Here is a 7023-nt window from a genome sequence, read left to right as displayed (position 1 = left end):
ACTGTTCATTTCCTCCCTGAGCCGAACCCTCTTCTGATCACTAGTCCAACTTTTATTTAAATTTAGTTTATATTACGCATTTTTATAATTTCCTATTCATATTGGCTACAGTTGGGAATGCATAAATAAATGAATTAATAAATAACAGGGGTGCAATGGTTATTACTGTAGCGTTCATTTAGTTAAGCTTCATTTTGGTTTTAATAACACTTGGTCTGTTAGGAGCAGTTGGAATCTGAAGCAGAGAGAGAAACCGGTTTCCTGTTAAAACCACAACTGCTTCCTGTTCTTACACTCTCTAAATATATCTAAATGTTAGTTGTGATGACCTATTCAAATAGTAAAGCTTGTGCTGCCCCACCACCTAGTCAACATTTTCACTACATTTTCACTACATTAATTTGTGCTTAATATTATTACAGCATCCTTGACTATAGATGTTGCATTATGGATCAAGACTAATGTGTTAGGACACACAGATATGTTGGGAATTCAAGGTTATTTATAATGATCTTAATAACATTTACAGTGTCAAAGGGCTTCAGACACCCACATCATGAAACAATAATTGAAGACCCTTAATGAGAACGAGCATTGAGCAAAAATTCCCATGAAAACCTCATGAAGGAAAAAAAAAGCAAGAAACCAAGGGCCACACAGAGAAAGATCCCCTTCCAGCACAGCCACAGTATCATTAGAGTATCTATAGTCTGTCCTGTACTGGAGGCTGAGGTAATATCCACCCTTACATCTTCTCTTTAATCAATCAACTACTCTGTCCTCTGTATGCTCGAGAGAAGTGGACCACCACTACAATTTGGATTTATCCAAATAGTAGCAGTTTCAGTGGGAGAGTCGGCACCAACGGGAAACCAAAATTAGAGTTACCTCTTCCCCCTACCACAAAATTATAGGAAGTAACACTCACCCTTCCTTAACTATGGTCAAGAAGCGAGTGTAACTGCTTTAGCTGAGTGGCATGGTGGCCAATAATAGAAGACTGTGATGAGAGCTGGGAGGTGGGCATGCCTGTCAACCATCCTGTTTTTCCCGGGAAACTCCGGTATTTTACCCATCCATCCCGCTGTCTTCCCGTTTAGATGATTTTCCTGTAAATCTCCCACATTTCCCCTCCGGCACGGCAGGTGGCAGTACAGCGCGGCAGTGCCCCAATTACGCTTGAACATAGTCGCAAGATTCAAAACATCACCATGACAACACCACAACTGGCAGTGCGAGCCTGCCCGAGGCGAGTAAGACGCGGCCCAAATGACAGACCACCTGCTGCCAAAAAATCAAAAGCTACTTTGCTACTGTTCTACTGTTTGCTACGGTTCAACTACTGTTACATGACAATACAACATATGTAAATATGTTAAATGGAAAGAGCATGTAATGAATAAATGTGTAAATATGTCAAATGAAGAGCATATAATGAATAATTGTAAATGTGTCAAATGAAAAGAGCATGTAATGAATAAATGTGCTTTATTTAAATGCTCTTTTGTGCTTTCATAATGCAGGAATATGCACAAATGGACCATTTCCACTGCTGCACTACTTCCTGAATTTAGGTGAGCATATTTATCTTATCATGTACTCTACTATTGGATTTAGTGATTATCACATCTGCCTGACTGCAGTAGCCTACAATGATCAGGCAGAGCTGATTAATCACTTCCCCCAACAGTAAAGGACAGGGAATAAAAATGCCCACCTAATTCCAGGAAGCGGGAGCTGTGAAAACCATCTTTTAGTTTGTATTGTAAGTGGTTTACTAGTGGTAATTTAAAGTGTCTGTACACTTCTCTAAAAAAGTAAGGGGTAAGGAGCTTGGTTGGGGTGGTGGGAAAGCCCGCGACAGGGTGGCGAAAATTTTCCCTTATTTTCAAATCCCAATGTTGACAGCTATGGAGGTGGGGCTTGTTGAATGTGAAGCAGGGTGGGTAAAACAGTTTGCACATTCAGCCAGTTTTAATTGGGAAAATGAGAGTGAAATTTGTTCACTACAGTGCGGAGCATAGTCTATAATACAGCCTGCAGCTGCATTATAGCTATGACAGACAGTAATATAATAACAAATAAGAGATCAACTCTGCTTTGGCCGGCCAGTGAACTCAATTTAGTCAAGAATATAAAGTGTCTTTGGAAACATGCACAGAATCTTAAACAGCATTGTTTTTTGACTGTGTAAACTTTGTGCAGCATGATATGAATAGCAGACGAGGTCAGCAGAAAACCCAGAAACCAGACAGCACTCTGCTGGAGCCAAATCTTCAGCTTTGCTGGAGAAATTACACAGAAACAGAATGGCACATGTTTAATGTCAGGAGACACAGATCCGATGGTTGCATTGAAAATGGCAATTATCCGACATTAGATCTACAGTGGTAGCCATGGTGGCTTCTCTCCTTGTATTCTGCATTAACATTACAGTATCTTTTATATAAAAAATGGATATCATTTCTCAATACAAACATGTTTATCTAACACATACAAGTCTGATAAAAGAAAACAAGCACTTTAAAAAAAAACCTGGTTTTGGATTTGGAGTTAAAAAGTAACACCAAGTCCATGCAAAATGACTGAAGATAGTGTAATAATATTATAGAAGTAAAACTAATATAAGTTCAGCCATTGAAGGAGCAACAGTGCAACAGTGGTGCAACAAACAGGCCAAAGTTAAATAATAGTGTATGGGAAAAAAAACAACTTACATACAGTATGAATCCTAAATGTAACAACTCAGTAATATCATATCATATTACCACAGGATCAAATTTATCTATTACTTTTGGAGAAGCACCTGAAAGCAGCTTTGGTTCCTTTTTGTGAACCAATCTTACATTAGGTGCTTCTCCAAAAGTCTGAGCTGACAGAAAAAAATATTACTGAGAATGCAACATTGGCTGCTTTTTCTGAATAGCAGTTCTAACGTTGCACACAGCCCACACAACACAAACCCTCTGTGTATAGTCTATATTTCTTTCGTTTGGCACCATAATAACATGCTGTAAGAACCATTTATAACCACTGTAACACAACACACATAAACCACTTGAACTACACTCACACCTCTCTCTCTCTCTTTCTCTATCTCTCTCTCTCTCTCTTTCTCTCTCTCTCTGTGTCTGTCCATTTCCATTTCTGTCTTCTCTCTGCCTCTGAATGCTTGTCTGCCTTGCATCCCTCTCTTTTTAAATCATTCTAAATAAACCATAGCAAGGCACAGTTTGATACACATTCCCTATGAGTCAGGCTAACCCATGTTTTTAACCCTTACTCAGGTAGGTAACCAACCACTTGAGGCGGTATACATGACTCGAATCATGAAATACCAGTTCTCATATGACATGTGTAACTGTAGCTAAGGTCCCATTAGCCATCTTGTAATCTTGTGAAATTTTAACTATGAATATTTTACGAATCAAACTATCGGGCCATTCCAGTACCTTTTTTTATCAGGTACACTTGTGCTAGCATTTACTTCCATGCACATAGTTGCAATATGTGTGCTAGATAGTGTTGCAAAGGGGTGGAAAGTTTCCAGTAAATTTCCCGGAAAGTTTCTGAAAATTCCCATGGGAATTTTAGCTCTGGAATATTGGAAATTTTCAGAAGATTTTTGCTGTCACTTTTTTTCAAATTTTTCCGAAAATTCCCAGGAAATTTCCGGGTTTTTTTCTTGTCATCAATTTGAATGAGGTTTTTAAAAAGTTTCCATGGAAGTTTAAGCTTTTAAGAAATTAAGAAATTAAGAAATGTCATTTTTGTTGTTGTTAACTTAAGGTTAATGGGGCAAAAATAAACAATAATCAATAAAATGAATGTCAACATCAATATCACCATTTTGGAAATGGAAACCCTAATCTCCTGATCTCAGGACTCACCTCTAACCCAAAGGTCACAATGCCAGCGTACTGTAAAATCATCATCCCCATACCCAAGTGTGTGAAATAAAACTTATAATATAAAACTTATAATATAAGCAGTCAACTTTGCATTTTGGTGGAAGCAAATATGTTGCATGATTCAATGCAAATTCAACTGTACATATGCAAATAATTTTGAGCACATTTGATCATCATCAATCAGTAGCCTATACTCCACTAGGCTACAGCACTTTCACTGAGACAGATGATCATCACATCAGCATCACAATTCAATTTCCTGCATTTCTGTGCATTTTACTGGGTAGTTTGAACCACTTCATATGCACACCTTAACAATAGTACTGCACACAGTCCTATGCCTGAATTAACAGCCTACACCTCTTACTAACGCTGTATAACTGCTGGTCGTTGCATTAATATCCTACAACAGAACAGACATAGGATTATTATAAAGAGAAAATTTGTTGCACACGGGTGATACCATTAATATCTTAATGTAGAATATTTACATAAAATGCCCTGATGGATCAGGTTAATTTCATTTGAACAACAGATTTCCCAAGCATTTATATGGGCTACGCAAACTTCAATCCACATGATAAAAATTAATCCACGGACCACCAAAGTAACGTTTGACTGTTTAATTAAATCAACTTAAAATTACTCTGGCACGGTTGGAGGGGGTGTGCTCCAGTACAGTATGGGCGCTAATGCACGAGCACATGCACGGTCACGCAGTGCGCGAACGTGGATACGACGTAAATCATGCCGTCCTCCTGCTTCCACAAAATTGTTTAATGCATGCAGTGCGATTAACTGTGAATTGCGGCATTGCACAATCAATAATCAGCTGATAATAATAATCAACCAGATCTGGCAGACCTGACCGGGTGGCCATGCACACTGTGCGGTGCTGGCCGGCACCAAGCAGGCACCGCTCCCCCAAAATTTCACAATGTTTCCAGCCAGGGGAGCTCATGTCACCACCAGGGGAGCTGTGCTCCCCTTTATTTTGCACACTGGTTATGCCAATATTCACGACAATTTGACTCAGCTAGGGAAATTCCCTGGAAATTCATTATAATGTAACATGTTTGCATGCATATCTGCTTATAACAAACCAAAATGTTTATCATGTATATATGTATATGACCGGGTGAATGCAGTGAATATAAATTCCCGAAAATTCCCGTTAATTTCCGAAAATTCCCATGGAAATTATCCAACTTTGAGAATTCCGGGAATTTTACAACACTAGTGCTAGATGGATTAAAATGTGCAATATAGTGGTTAGAGTGGCCAAATGTGTCTCTGACCACCTTCAGATCTTCAGTGGCTGCATTTTTGCCTCACTTTTTTCCATTCACTTCAACAAGGATGCATTGCAAATACTGGTTGGCAAGAGGATCTATGTCCAGACTGGTAGAAACCAGGTTCAAGGTTGGTACTCTAAACACTGTGGCTTCTGTCCTGCAGAATGAGGGCACACAATGTCAAGTCCACAGTCATACCTGTCAAGTATCCCGTTTTGGCCGGGATTTTCCCGTATTTTACCCTCCTTTCCTGGCCCCCTCTCATATTAGTATTTTCCCGTAAATTTCCCGTATTTAACCTGCATTTATTAAAAACAATAATAATAATACCCCGGGGCGAGCCGCCCATTCCCAGTCTGACCTCTGCCACCCGCTACAGTAACCTACTGCATGTACTGTAGGTGGCAGGTGTCGCGAGGTTAGTGTGACATTGTCAGAGAAGAGTGACAGTTGACCTCCAAAACTGTCAAGGTAAATAAACATCCCATGTCTGAATAAAAAGACCAAAAACGTTTTTTAGTTAAATGGAAGACATGATGAATGTATTTGAACTATTGATTTATAATGATGTCGGGCCATGCCTGTGTATTTCAACGTGATGACGTGCATACCGGGGGCAATCGTGCTTGGGTGCGTTTGGTGTGTGCAGGCCAGCCGGGGACTGGGGTTTTTGGCTTTAGCACGATATGGGCCCAAACTTGACAATGATGGCTGAGGAAAACGACAGACGACCCCCCCCCCTTATCCATATACACTATAGCAGGGAATTTGCATTTGTGTGTGTGTGACATGATAGTAATTCATGCACAAACAAATAAACAAGAAGGCACTCCATTGAAGCCAAGCAGTGTGAAAAGTTGGTCAGTGTTGCTTTGACCCACGATCGTCCCCATCATATTTTGTGATGTTATAGGGATGCCTTTGACCCCGCTCATTACCATACCAAATTGACTGGTCCAAAAAGGTAATAATTTCTTTGTTGGCTCATGACCAAATGTCCCATTGGCTTTGTACCTGATTATCTTTTTGGGGCAGTTGGTTTCAAGGAGATGTGGAAATGGGTGGGGCCAAGCACAAATAAGCTCCAGTTTTCAGATGCATCCATGTAACATATTGACACCCAATAACTATAACTAACAATAACTTACCCTTGCCCTAACCCTAATCATCCCATGGCTGTTTGTACATCTGAATTTGTCAAAATGTCCCTATTAACTCAATATAAATGCAGAGTAATCACATATATTGTTCATTTTTAGCAAGCTGACTTGTTAAGAGATGCTATTGATGTTATGGCTCTGTCCTCGTTGTTCTAATAACAACTGCAACTAAATCTGTAAAGCAGCAACTCAGTAATCAAAAGCCTCTTTGGCCTCCTTATAATTAAACTTGTCCTTACCAACCCTACAAACTGCTGTATTGGTAAACCTGTTGCTTGCACACTGCACCACTTTTCACCCTTAAGTATCATGACCATGCTTCATATAACCAGTGATGCAAAGCTAAATACATAGCTGGATGCAGAATACTAATAAAGTGATGCTATTTGCTGAAAAGAGTCCCTTTATTCATCTTTTGCTTAAAAGGAACCATTTTTTCTCACATGCATCAGTTTGATGCAACTTATGAAACATATAAAATAATGTTATGAATGTTTAGATGGATGTGCTCTACACTACATTCCTGTTTTTAATGTAAGTTTTGTACATTCCATCTTGTGTCACTGCCACCACACTGTATGCAGTGTTCTGTGAATGCATACAAGGACTGCATGTCTATTGTGCAGTCCTCTTGCCCCCCGTCCGGAGGTCTGGTTA

Source organism: Myripristis murdjan, chromosome 22 (assembly GCF_902150065.1).
Source record: "Myripristis murdjan chromosome 22, fMyrMur1.1, whole genome shotgun sequence".
Lineage (NCBI taxonomy): Eukaryota > Metazoa > Chordata > Actinopteri > Holocentriformes > Holocentridae > Myripristis > Myripristis murdjan.
This window is presented reverse-complemented; position numbering follows the sequence as displayed.